Source organism: Athene cunicularia, assembly GCF_003259725.1.
Source record: "Athene cunicularia isolate RWA chromosome 10 unlocalized genomic scaffold, athCun1 chr10_part1, whole genome shotgun sequence".
In the NCBI taxonomy this organism is placed as follows: Eukaryota; Metazoa; Chordata; class Aves; order Strigiformes; family Strigidae; genus Athene; species Athene cunicularia.
Window position 1 is genome coordinate 13,699,471 of NW_020799112.1, and position 15,060 is coordinate 13,714,530.

Genomic DNA, 15,060 nt, shown 5'->3' on the forward strand with positions numbered 1-15,060 from the left:
GCTTCCCCAACCCTCTTTCTGGTGAAGTACAAGGCCACAAATATGAGGTTAGTCCAAAGGATTTATTCACTCTTTCCTGGGACCCCCTCAAGCCTGAAAGCCTTTTGTCCTTAGTGCTAGTGTATAACTGACCTACTTTTTTACAGGTAAACCAGCTCCACTTCATCAAACCCTAATTGCCAGGGGGTCCTTCACAGACTACAGGAGCCTTTCTTTCTCTTGTGCAACAGGAGCCATTGGCCTCCCTCGTCACTCCACAGGGGAAGATCAGCAAATACTTCTTTACCATTAATCCACCTACATTCTTGGCATAGCAACACAGAGAAAGGACCGTCACCTTCCAGAAGGCAAGGCTCTAGGGCTGCATGTGATGTGTTATTTTGGAAAGGGAGCCTAGTCTCCATTCTCACACCCTTGCCATTTTTCAGCACAGCATATTCCCATTTCAGTGGCTGCTTGGAGTGTCTCTGCCCAGAAGCAGTATGAGTTTGTGCATTTGGAGTGGTATCTGAGAAAATCCACTAATAGCAAAACCAGAAGCCAAATTTTGAAGTTCTGTTCTGCAAATTGGATCAGCAAAACACATAACTAACATGATGGGGATTTAAAAAGCACTTTGGATTTTAAAAAAAAAAAAAAAAAAAAAAGCCAAACTGCAATCCTATCTTACAAGTACCAATGATACCCAAACGGATTGCAAACTTGGAGTGGTTGGCAATGCAAAGTTAATAAACTAAATCCAGAACTGCCATAAAATGCACGTTGTGATCCCATTTCCTTTTCTGCTCATACAATGTGTTTCCAGAAGAACAGCCTAATGCTCGTAGTAACTTGAAGCTGTTCTAAACAATCTCGTTTAAAGACAAGGCACAAACACATTTATCTGATTTTTCTTTCCCCAAGGGAACATGGAACGATCAGAAAAAAAACCCTTGTTATTAGAATACTACAAGTAGGTGAAAATTAGTCGGATCCAGTTAACGTATCTCAGACTGAAATGAAGGGAAACAATACGGGTGATGAGAAAGCTCAGTCTCTACCTCCCTTCATCCTTGGCCCATCAGCCACTACATATAAAGGCAATGCTGGCACTTGCAGAATAGGATATTTATGGCAATGTATTTTGTGTTACGGACCTGAAAGTCTAACCACACTGTACCAAAGCAGCACTTCCCACTGCATTCAGCAGGGTGAGAATTTATACCCCTACAAAACAGCAGTTGTTGTAACTTTTAAACAAAAAGATTTGTCTTACATCAGACAAACGGCCGGTTAATATCTACCAGGGGCCAAACATAAACCAAGAAACAACTGTAGCTGTAACCCTGCCCAAACAGCAGTTACATTTTCTATAGTGAACCCGATTTTATGTTAGCTGTTGCTATGCAAGGAATTAAGACTGTCATCCTGTTCTTGGCATTTGTAGGCCAGTAAAACAATCTTTGAGATATATTAATTTATAAAATGGGCTGACATCCAGACAATATATCCCTAGACTATCGATTTGCAGCATAAGAACGTAGAAGAGGATTCGGTTTTGATTTTTTTCTCTTTGATCCTGGTTTTCAGTATACTAAAAAATTAGAAGTGATAATGATTCCAACAGCCACATTTCATCTGTGAGCAAGGCAGCAGAAATACATGAATCCTGGCCAAAAAGGCTTGATCTGTCTTACAGGAGTCTTGCATGGCTTTAGTTAATAAAGACTTCAAAAACTGATATTCCAAGCTAAAAATATCTTCCATAAATGAGAAGTTCTAACCTGAACAAGTTCCTCTGAAGCTATTCCAGCTCCCTTGGATGAATCTCTACTTGCTTTGTAAGACAAAGTGAAGGTGATACCAGCTCCTGTCCTATCCCAAATGTCACTCTAAAGAACCAGGACTTGTTACTGTACATAACTATACAGATACCTATCTCAGGTATGTATAGACAGATAAAAACAGACACACATGCATATAAATATTTATCTGATCCTTATGTAAACACCTTCAAGGAAATTCATATTGACAGGTATTAAGTCAAAATATTTGCTTCAGCAGCTCGCATCTACATCATCTCCCCAAGGTATTAGCAAACTCAGTCTTGTCCTGATGCAGCAAAAAGACTCCACTGGCAGTCAGCTAGGCAAAGTCCTACAGGAGTCAATGAAGCTTTTGAGGAACCTCTCTTCATTCATTCAATTACAGGACTTGAACCAATTTTAGTGCATCTGTCACCATCCTATATGAACATCACTCTGTTCAGTTGCAAGTATAATACAACCTTGCAATCACAGGTCATTGAAGCAAGATACAAAATCAAGACCTTGGTGATTTCCGATCCAACAGTACATTTTGTGTATTATTAAGTTTCAGACCTTAAATAAAACTTAAAACTTAATTACAAAATCTCACTATAGTCTCAATTGATAGCTGAGGCATACTGTCGCTTCCTTTCTAATGCTGACTGGTTAATCAGTTGCTGAGTTATAACTCAGACAACGATGCTTTGATAGAGTTCCCACATCTCCTTCAGAAGAGTTGCGTTACTGCTACTGCTGCAGTAAAAGGAACTTTCATTACTGTGACACAACACAGACACAAGACAAATTGATTTAGCTATTCAGAAATTATTTAGCCTCGGAGGTATGGGAAATGATTGCTGTGAACATACAGTACATAATAAAAGTTCAGAGGGTGTTTATAAAGCGAACAGAAATATTTCTGAATTCTAACAGCCTTTTGAATAGTTCTGCAGCATCAGTTTTCAAAGCAGTTCCCAAACAGGCCCATGTCCTATTTTATCAACTCTTATGCAGCAACCTGACACTGACTGACTACAGCATCAGCAGCCCCGTGATATAGACAGCCACTCCTCAAATTACGAGGCTCTCAATCATGCATGTTTTTATTTTCTCCCCAGTGATATCTTATGCCTGGGAGAAGCTCTTGCATTATCCTCCCTAAATTATTTTCTTAGCCATACTTTTTGCAAAAACTCAACAATGGTTCAGCTGCTGATGTATATAACGGCTATTACAAGGAACAATATCTTGATTTCTTGTAATACCTGGTCTGTCTTTTGCCTAATACATAGACTGGTAAGGGAAGTCATTAACAGGTTCAGATCACTTGCTCAATACCAGAGAACTCAGGGACAGAAAACAAGCCCCTATTACAAATGATCCGATTTTGAACAAACCATACTTTTTTCAGTGTTTCACATCATCATCAGAACAAGTTCTGTCAGACATAATCCATTACATCATTGATACCTTTTCTGCTGGGCTTCATACTGTGCATGAGGAAAGTTAAAAGGACAGTAGTCAATTTTAAAATAGAAGTCAAACAAGTGGAAACTAGCTTTCTGCATTACTTCTTTTAATGCAATTTGAGAATATAAAAGCCTATTACAGAACTGAGCAATTTAATTCACAGCATTATAAAACAATGATCAAAATAGAAACAGGAATGGGATAGACCTATCTGGAGGGGGGGGGGAAGGCTCTCATGAAACTAGTATTTACAGTAGTGTTCTACCTAGAAGAGAACAGCAATATCACAGCCTTGGAGAAAGCACCACTTGATTTCAGCTGATTAATGTGTTGCTATTTCAAAGGACCTAATAACTACAAGTTAAAGCTCTGGAGGTTTGGAAGCCGTTTCATCTGAAAATCATTGAAGAGGGGTCCAACTGTTCCTGTCAAGAAGCATGGAGTTTGAACAACCATGAGAGTGGCCCTTTTGACAGCAGTACAAAAGATGAGAGGAGGCAGTCTCAACTGAAAGTAAAAACAAACCCTTAGAAACACGTTTCAAATCTGGTTTTTCTGCCCCTCTGGTTCCAATTTAGGATCTGACTATTAAGAACAGATTTTAGACGAGTGTCTACTAAAGTATGCCCATAAAACATTTGTCACCAGCAAACCCACAGCCATGGGATAGAACAGTTTTAAGATGTTTAGAAACCTAACAGTAGATAGGTTTTTCTGTGTAATTCTTCTACATAGTAATTACGGGGTTTTGTAACTCTAAAACCAGATTCTTTTTGACTTGGTAAGTGTTTGTGAAGAAGTAAAAGATGCTGTGTTGTGTGACAGAATAATTCTTGGAAAACAACAGCGATGGGAGAAGGAGAGGGATACATTCCATCAGATGGAAAAAATAAAAGTGAAAGGAGATTAAATGCATGCAAGGAACCTATGGTAAAAGGTTATTTTCTCAGCCAGTGTAGGCTCCAATGCTAATGAAATGCCTCATCAGCAGAGCTGTGAAAAATATTATTTGAAACTCCAAGTTTCAAAACCCCACACAATTTAACTGAACTCTAAACTACTAACAGCTTCATCAAAAGTTTCCTTGCAATTTATAAACACGATCTGTGCAATTATTGAAGCCAGGAGAAAAACTTGATCTGATACTGCTGTGAATGTCCAAGTTATGTTTGGAACTAAAACACTGATTTTGATTTGAGGCACAAAGATGTGCCCCCCTTTATTTAGAGGGGAGAGGAATTACATATTTTTACCTTATCTATGGGTTATGTAGACTCAAGCTGTCATGTATGCACAAATGGACTCTATAAAAACGGAGATATTTCTGCAGCTAAATATTCAAGGACAAATACTCTAGCATGTTTTTTAAGCTTTCAGTCCCTCTGCCCCAAACAAAATACAGGATATTAGCCAATAACACAAGATACTGGCTCCCCAAAAGGGCACTCAAATCCCTTGGAGGCAATAAGCCTGTCAACAACAAATTATTTCTGACAGATACTTATTCCTGCCCTTAGAAAGGGAAAGTAAGAGAGTACAGGAGAGAATGAACACACTCACACAGAACATTACAACTGCATATGTGTATAGATATCAGGATAAACAGAGGTATCTTTTCTAGATACAGGCAATAAGGATGCATGAACACAGTAATCCTGAGCTCACATAACAAAAATCAGGGTACACAGTGTGGGCTCAGGCTGATATGAGTGCAGTAACGAGGCTTGCGCTCTTGGGCTGCCTTGTCCGTTGGACTAATAAGAATATTAAAATAAAAAGCCTATAAGAATTATGGAAGGTAGTCTAATACCGCCCCACCACAGGGCATGGCAAGTAACAGTTGAAGCAGCCACACAGCATGCATTTCCCACTAAAGTCCTTCTCCCAAAGATCGTTTCTTTTTTCTTCTTTAAGAACAGATCCTCTCCCAAAGCTGCATTCCAGAATCACTCTTGCTAATACTCTCCTTCCTCATTCGATTGATGCTCTCTCACCGTGCCACAGCCAGCTGAGAGCGCTCCTATGACACTTCACAGCCAACAACCTGGAGCTCAAGGAGGGGTCAGTTATGAGCAGAGTTGCTCCCTTATTGCGATGCAGTAACAAAAAATGCAGCAGGAAGAGAAATTATACTTAAATAAACCAGCACTGTCAGAAGAAACCTATTTACTTTAGATTCAATTTGCTTTTTTGTGTCCCCAGCAAAAGAACACAAAGCATCTCAATGATAGTATGAAACGTGCATTGTATTGAATGGCGATGACCAAAATCAAAAATGACCTGCAGGAATAGAGGTCTTTAAATATTTATGCCACATTACAAATTATCTCTGCGTTGCTCCACACATCAGCGTACAACTTACTAATTTTTTAAGGGTGTACCACAGGCAAAAAGCTTAGCTCTTCTACACAACCTCTCTACTGCAGGTGCAAACACAATTGGAATCTAAAAACAAAGACAGACACACATTAAAGAAATCCACCTAAACTCCCCAAAGCCAAACTAAAATATCAAATTGTGCCCCAAAATAACTCTGTCTTACATGCATGACTGCACAGAACTGAGAAGTAGGACTAAAGGATATGTTTGTACAATTTTCCACCATGTAGATCTACCTGATTTTTATTCAGAAGATGCTTGGCCACGTTTGTCCACCTCAGTTGTCTGTGTAGGTTAAATTACACAGCTGCAAAGCCATGTCCTGTGCCATGTGTCCCACCTCTGCTCATCCCAACTGCAGCTTGCTGAGAAAATGGCCCAGGATGAGGTTAAGGGGGTGAAAAAATGCCAGACACCCAATTTGTGTTTGACAATTTACATTATGTGTGAGGATGCAACAAAGAAAAGGAGTGATAGAATAAAGCCTTCAAAGGATAGGAAATGTGGTCATCAGGATCACAATTTTAACATCAGTTTGAACATTCAAAAAGAAAATAAAAAAACCCAATGTCCCCACTCCTACCAAAATAAAACAACCAACAAAAAAATCCCAAAAGAACATACGAAAAATCTCATACTGTTTAAGTCAATATGTGTTAGGGCCTTTTTTATCACTGTCTGGTTTAGACTCTTCAGGGGGATCTCATTTTCTTTGCTGCTGCTAGGAAGTAGGAACTCATTTGTGTTTTAAATGAAAGCTGTGATTCATGTGCAATCATAGGACTCTAAGAAATGGTGCTTTAAGAAAAAGCATGTTATTCTGCAAAAGTCGCAGTGAAATCAGAAGAGTTGACAATATTACAATCTGTTCTCCATCATCCTCTTGGGGCACTGCTGTTGGTAACTTCATCAGGGAAGGCTGGGATGCTACGCTTAAGACTGCAAACACAAAATGTCTGCACTCTGATCCTGAATTACTTGTGTCATTAACATGTTCAATGGATTTATTCTTTATTCATAACAATTCCTGGGCTCAGAAACAGAAAAACAATAACAAAATAAAATAAAGCTAATTAAAAAGTGAGGATTTTCCTTTATTTTGATTATTTTGGTTACATTAATGAGATTAGCCAGCCTAGGAAATTAAAACCAAGATCCTTAGAGATCTTTCCTTAATGAGGAGTCAGGGAAGAGCCGCTCGGTTCATTTCACTGAACTTATCACCTGTTAAGTTTATATGTAAGTTAAGATTTATATATGGCATTCCGGCTAGTTGAAGATTCTCTGTCAAATTGGTTAGTGTGGATGATAATTTTCAGCACAAAAGGGTGTGCATCTGGCAGTGCTGTCTTTGTACTTTAAGACACATACATTTAGACCCCCAAAGCCTAAGAGCCCACCACACCTCTAAGGGGGTGCCCCTGTACAGGTTTCTTACGGCTGCTACTTTCTCTTTACTCCTAACCCCAAAAGAGGTTAATCAAAACAAACCCGACTACAACACCACAAGTTTGGGGTTCTATATTTATACGTGTACAACAGTTTTAGAGTAAAAGATTTCAAATCCTTTTAGGCTGCAGACACTGAAGAAATAGCTGTTTGCTAGCAAGCTGACTGGTCTAATTTTTCCCTCATGTTTTTATCTAACATATTTTACATTTCCCGTGCCAAGTAAAATACAGTTAAGACCCTCCAGCAATAAAGCTTAAAATTGAAAAAACAGGGAAAAAATATTACAACAGTTTTCTATCTTTTTGGGGTAATCCGCTGGGAGTGGGTCAGGGGAATATATCTGCATGTTATTTCTAAAGGCTTAACTATCAAAGACAAAGGCAATGGAGGAAGATCCTAAAACAAAGGGGAAGTGGCATGCCAAAAAAAAAAAAGCGTTGTTTTATATCATAGCTAAATTAAATAGTCATTTTTATCTCTAATGTTTTGGTTTGTTTATCAGCAAGGTCATAGTTTCGGAATTACTCTCATACAAAGTTATGATCTATTTGCAGGGAAGACAGGCATTATGCAAGTTAAAAGCCTGATCTTATAGTAAATAATTCTTCTAAAAAGTGCCAGAAAAAAATATCTGCACTATTTAAAGGAGGCAAAAATGTAGGTTAATTTTATTTATTCTGGATAAGGTGAACACCTTAAAAGGGTCATGAAAAAATTTATCATTAGCTGAGCTGATAAATGTCCACTTACTTTGGAAACATATTTGTTAACATTGTGAGAAACATTAGCAGTGAGGGTCAGATGATGATGTAATTGTACAGCAAGTGGAAAGAGTATTCGGTGGAAGCGTTCTTTAACTTTGGGCACTCAACATAGGGTTACAACTGGTAGCAAATTGAAGGCATAAACAATATGTTTAAGCTACTTTAATGACTTCCCCCTTCACGATCATAGTGTATATTAGAGCTGAATGAGTAAAGGAAAATGGGCTCTCTAATAATGCAAGTATGTTTAATTAGACTTAATTCAATGTTCAGTGGCAGGAGAAGCTCACATAAGGTTATTTCCCTGGCAGTCTCTAGCTATGGCACGAAAGAAAAAAAAAAAAAACAAACCAGGTTGCAGTAAACCCACATAAATGAGAAATTGATGCTTGTGTGCATTAATGCTGCAAAACTGTCTGGTACCCTCTTTTCCAAAACCTCCAGTCCTAAAGAAATATTTCCAGACTGAAACAGAGCAGAAGGAACAAAACAAAAAAAAAAAAAACAAACAAACAAACAAAAAAAAACACCCACCAAAAAAACCCCAATTAAAAATAAAAATAAAACAGTAAACCCAGATCAGAAAAACAGAAATCTAAAACCAGCTATAAAGCACATATAAAGTAGTAAGATCACAGCCTTTTCAGACAAAGAATTTCAGATTATTCTCTTTCCTTCTGCCGTATGTGGGGTTCTCTACTACAGCCCCATGCTGGAGCCCAGGTGTCTGCATCTACCCAAGATCCATTTCCCATAGTCAAGAGGAAAGCAAAATCTGTAATAGAAGCCCAGTCCTCCCCACACCTGACACACACCCGGGACACCAAGAACAGTGAGAGTGATTACACCACACTGAAATAATTTCAGCAGGTTCATAATCCGCAGTGTGACTAAATTGCTGCATTACAGAACAAATGCATGAAGATGACTGGGAGACTCACTGTAATTACTATTGTAAGCTAGCAACAATAGCAGCGACACACACACAAAAAAATCCTAAGTATTGACAGCATACCTATGTAACAGATTTTTCCACTGCAGACCTATAGCATCTTGCTTTCCAAAATACTGAACAAACTAAACCAAAAAAAAAAAAAAAAGTTGCAAGACTCTTGCAATTTCAGGCAGCTGTTCAGGTAAAACTAAAGCCAGAAGATTGTTTATTTTAATAAAGCTATTATATGTGCAGCTCCAAATTGGGAATGGCAGGAGACTAGGAGATGCCTAAACCATCACCACCTGTTTGCCCTGAAAATCAATTAAAGTCACACTATCACAGCAATCCCTTCTTAGCTAATAAAAGTTATACAGCTTCAACATGCAACTTTAGGTGCTTTGTGGAAATGTGCCTGAAATCCAAATCCTTAGTCTCACATTACTTCGATACTAAACACAACTCTGAACTAACCACTGTAAAACTTGCCTTTTTGGGGTTAGAGAAGGTGTTAAGGGAAAAGAGATCCCAAATTGCTGTTTTGATGCAGTGGATTGAACTAATATTCAGTAAATTCTAACAATCCAGCCAAGAACATTATATAGAGTTTTAAGTAGGAGAAAACTGAAGTCCTTTATGACACATGCCTGTTCAACATATTCTGCGCTGCAGAACAGATCCAACTTTACAAGTTGAAAGCAAGGGCAGTAGAGACATCCCAAGTGTTTTAGTAATTAAACGAATATGCATAATGAACCATATGCCCAAAGGGCCTGTTCTTCATGTGGGCCAGATTTTTGTTTGAATTTTTAATTTTTATATACAGATGAAACATTTCATGTAATATAGCAACAGTGCAAAGGAACATGCTATGCAGGAAGGGAAGGAGGAACTACCCATGTGAGAACGATCAGAATACACTTGATGAATTCTGCTCCTCAATTTCCGATTCAGAGCCAAGAGGGCTTTTCTTTAAAAAAAAAAGAAAAAAGAAAAAAAAAAATCCTTTTCTCCTTTGAACAGCTGTATTCGTCATCTGCTCAGAGTCTAGAAAAGAGGCATTAAATATATGTATATTTATATAGGTCATATTTATACATTTATATGTGTGAAATGGATTATATACACCAACACATTTAGATGCTGCAAGACTAGCAAAAACACAGACACTATCTGAAATTAAAAAGCTTCTGATCCACCAGAAAAAATAACTACAGAATGACTCTCTGTTAGGCAGGACCTGTTGTGTTGTGTGAGCTGCAGGGAAACAGGACACACTCGCATCTGTCTGTGAAACAGGAACGGACATTTTTAAAAAGATGGGTCAGATTTCACTCTCGTTAACAATAACATTACCCTACTGTCAATGTTAGGATACCATGGCCTTGTTGCAGAAATATTAAATCTTCCAAATTCTCTGGGGTTGAGCTGTGCCTCTCCTTTCTCAGTAACATTCACCATTTCTCCTCCTTTGCTCTTTTTCCAAGCAAAAGAAGCATCCTTTGTAACCATAAGCCATTATAATAGCTGAGTCCTCTAAACCAGCAGCAAAACTGTTTGGTGCTTCAAACTGATTTTCAAATAGCTAAACTGCACAATAACAATCTGGTTCTTTTAAGCGGTTCTGATCCACTAGACAAATTCCTATTTTGCTTCATAACACCAGTGACAGGGGTCAGGTACTTGTCAGTGTGGACATGCTGGTTAAGCAGCAGAAAAACTTTTCCTGCATGAGCTTTACCAGATATCTGAGACTTTTTTTTTTCCTATGATTCAGGCTCTGTGACCCAAAGGAAATCAAATCCTTACCGCACTTAGCGAGGAGAAGGAAAATTTGGGGGTAAATAGCAAAGAGTGCCCCACAGTAGCTCAGACTTAGCACTGCACTTAGATAAATAAATCAGTACTACATACAAGAGCAGTGGCTGTTACATGCACTGACTCGGTACGGCAGAGATGTGGTGGGGAAGCACCAGCCATGTTATAAGGGATGCAGACAATAACCTGATCCACTTCAGAATTAAAAGGGTGACTTTTCATCAAACTCGGCGAGTTAAACTTCTCGTGGGACTTTGGGAGTTCCCATCACCAAATGTAAATGGCATGGCCTGTAAGAGCGGTCTGGTCTCCGACCCTTAAAGTATTTAAAAGCTGAAATAACGAAGTTGTAAATAATGGCATGAGTGGCTCTCGGTCCTAATTCAGGGTTCATGCTTTTGACATTGCCTGGTTTACGTGATCTAGTGGTCTCCGCGGAAAGACAGATAAACTTCAACGGCTGTCAGAAGACAAAAATTGACAAGGAGCATCACCTTTCCTGACTGTTTAAATCCTTTAAGGAAGTGTTGGAGCAATTAGAGAGGGAGTCTAATCTTTGCAGAGTGCATTAACACTCTCCGGCCTCCCAGACAATAGATCAGACCTCAGACACATAATGCTTCCCTAAGGCTTTTTAACCAGAGCATTTGATCTTATAGTCACTCTGTATGCATTACTATAGGTATCAGTGTATAAGACAGTGTTCATTGGCAATAAAGGACCACTATCTCTGCTAGTATTCATACAACTTTTAAAACAGAAAGCAGGAAGGCCATTGCAATGCACACTGTCACAGAAGTACTACTTCCCAGGGAAAGAAAAAAAAAAATTAAAACAATCCAGAGTAGCTCTGCAAAATGTCTTCATTTTTACTAATCTCATATTTCCTTTCTACTGCCACTGTTTAGTTCCCAGCTTTGGAATATTTTAAAAAAAATTTAAAAGCATAGATTAGGTTTTTTATTCATAGAAACAGTTATCTGATAATAATTTCAAAATACTTCATTTCTTAACCCCTGTGGAGGGACTTGAGGGAAAGGGAATTAGGAAGACAGGTCTAGTTTATTAAGGAAATTGAAATACATCATTGCAAATAATTTTCCCAAATGTGTACATGGAAGTATCTGGGGAAGTTTTCTTAACTGCTAGAACAAGTCATCATCTAATTCCTGATGGGCATGTTCGGTTGGTTAAAAAAAAAAAAAAAAAAAAAAAGCTAATATCACTGTATCAGTTATGCATTTCCCATTTAATATTCTAAACATTTTAAAGAAAAATTGCTTAGTGAATTTTTTTTAATTGAATTAGACTTCCTTGCCATGATGTTTTGACAGAGGCCACATCTGAACAGTTCTCATATGGAAAAAATACATAATGGGGTTTTAACACCAGCTAACTGGATTCCCACCCACTGCTAAATAATGGGTGCTGCATTCTCACTGAGCAGTGGTTGTTTTTTTTGCCCCCCATGCAATATATTTGAGGTACAGTGCTAGCTAACAATACTTTATATTAATCTATAAATACTTTGCATTAGCTGAAGGATTTTGTTTTACTTTTCTAGACCTACCCTGCATTACAAATAGTTTTTGCTGCTGTTTATATGGGTATCTCAAATTTGTCAAGCCAAGTGCATCACAAATGACAAAAAGGTCACATATACCTAGTATATTTAAAAACAAACAAGCCTTCAAAGTCAAAGTGTAATGCAGTTATTTCTAATCTGAACAAACAATAGACTACATCTAATGAAGGTTGACAATTGGCTTTGATAGAGCTGTGCAGCTCCTCTGTTCCATTAAAAGATGAAAGCTGAAGGAAAGTACAGAAGACAGCCACTTCCCCAAAAAAGCAAGTAGAGAGTTCTGAACCTGAGCTAGTAGGGTAGATAAAGGCTGTTTTAGTGGAGGCTTTTGCTCACATATGACACTCGTATCTTGCTGACTTTACATGGGTAACATTAAAGCTGAAACAGATCAGCATAATTAGAGTAGTACAAAACACTACATGATTTACGTATTTATTAACACTTCCCAAAAATCACAGCACTGCCTTTAAAACAAAACAGCAAACCACCTGAAACCGAGCTAAGCTTGACTACAGTGTGGATGTCACAATTAAGAATAATAGATTTTAATTTTCATGAAGTGGTGAGGGAAGCAAACTCTATTGATGCTATTGGTCCCAGGGTAATCCTTTACTGTGGCAGTAGTCAAATTTATTAATAATTAATAGTACAGATTTTTTTTAAAAATCAGATTTCTGGGATTTTGCAGTCATCCCATTGCTCCAGCTTTATTTCCTAATGAATGCTAAAAAAAATTATGGAAGTGACATATCCTGATTTAGGGTATTTTTACTATTACTGCTATCCTTAAACAACCCAAGAACTTCCTGGTTGCTTAAGACTAACATCTAAGTCAAACCACATTGCAGTTGCTAGTGACGAAAAGTAAAACTAAGAGAGATCAGGCTTTTAAATAATGTATTTGCTCTGTAGCTTCTATACTAATCCCCTTTTATTTCAAATCGTGTAAAGGATCCAACTCTCTCTTATTTTAAAAAAAAAAAAAAAAAAAGGCAAAAAGAGCCCCACAAGAAGTAGAATGGCTTAAGAGAAACCCCTCAAAGGTGCATCTGTCTCCATCATAAAATCAAAATGTTGCTTTACCTTCATATAGGAAATTTCTTCCAGTTGTCAAGATTTCTGCAACTAGTGTTAGATTAGCGCTGAGAGAATGGGTGAATTAAATTAAAAATAAAATAGTTCAGGCAAGAGAAAGAAAACCTGCCAGAAAAATCTGACAAAAGCCTGAATACCAGAGCTGTCTCATTCATGAGGGTCCATCGCCACCTACAGGCTTTTCCTCCTCTGCAGGAAACCTGCTACTCCTATTCACACAGGATTTGCCCCAACACGAGCATGGAGGTTTTTAACTGATGTCAAATAACACAGGTTTGCTGAAGTTAATGGAGTTAGTGATTCAAACCATCTACAGTCATGTCTCTATTCCCTTATTTCAGAAAAGTAAAACTGCCTATATATTTCAAGGAAATGCACTGCTGTAAGATTACATCTGTGAAAAAAAAAAAAAAAAAAAAAATAAAAAAAAATTATTTGTCTCTTTAAAAATTAAGAAAAAAAAGAAAAAAACCACACAAAATACTGAGAGGGTTGTCCCTCCGATGAGAAGGGAGAGAATAATCAACATTTACAATCCTCCTGTAAAACTAAGTGCTTTAAAGTACTTTCTAAGAGGTGCCAGGTCAAAGTAATGTGAATAATGAGACAAAACCAAGCAGATCCTGACTGAAAGAAAATCAATACACCTGGAGTTCTGGGTGAAAAAGGCACATACTAAGAAAGTAAAGGAATTTTTGCTTTTAATGACAATTTCACTTCCCAATACATACCTTTTTCATAATAGATACCACGGGTTCCCTACCTTTTTTTTTTAACTGTTATTATTGTTTTGGGCTGAGCTGTATACTTTCTTCCATACACTATGCATAGGGCAAATCCATGACAGACTTTGGGAATTTTACACAGAGCATTTCCACACACTGGTATTTCCAATAGTGGTGGTAAAGTAGTTTCTCATGCCCAGGTTTAATGAGTCTCACACAGATGCAGCATTCATTAAACTTAGAATACTAATTTCATCTTTGTTTATTTAATTTCTAATCCGTGGATAAAGTGACCTCTCAGGAAAGACAACAGGCAAATTGGGAAAATAAAAGTGACTGGATTCTGATAGGGAGTATTGTCTCTTTAGGATCAGGTAAGCTAGGAAATGGTTACAAATACATTCCTCTTGTTTTTCAACCTAGGAGTCAATTGATAGGAATTACAAACTACTGCTTTCTCACAAATTTAGAAGATGCTCACAAGGTTTCATCTGAAGTTCCTCTAAAGAATCTAAAACTGCAGAAAGACAGACACCAAAAGAGAAAATCCAGATTTCAGACAGCGTCCATTTCAGTCTTTCCCACATTTTTTGTAGAAAATTCCTAATATCAGGGTGTAAATTTGTAAGGTAACAGTAAGAATAATGAGCTAAATTCACCTTTGGCATATGCATGTTTTGCAGTTCCACTGGGCGTAAAGGAACCAGTGCTGCCTTCATGGATATTGAATTTGTTTTTTTATAAAACAGTGAAATAATAGTCAAAGACAAAATACATAATTAAATGCTAATCTGTGATTAGTCTCACAGCTAGGAGAACACAGCATATCCGCTAATGTGTGGTTAGAAACAGGAGTTCAGCAATGTTAAATATACAAATAAAACTAGTAAAAGGGAAGAGTACAATTTTACACTGCCAGACAAAGCAAAATAAATACAAGATATGCAAAAATAAATAGAAAATATGCAAAAACAGCAGTAGATCAGCAATAATCTCTTACAAAACTTCAGAACTTCAAAAGACACGAGACGTTATATATTGGGGGGGG

The 15,060-nt window shown here is 37.6% G+C and overlaps 1 protein-coding gene across 2 annotated transcripts in view; it reads right to left on the reverse strand.

Moving 5' to 3' along the window:
* Window positions 1–15,060, reverse strand: part of MCTP2 (multiple C2 and transmembrane domain containing 2) — a 104,016-nt gene that overhangs the window by 24,029 nt on the left and 64,927 nt on the right. The window lies entirely within an intron of this gene.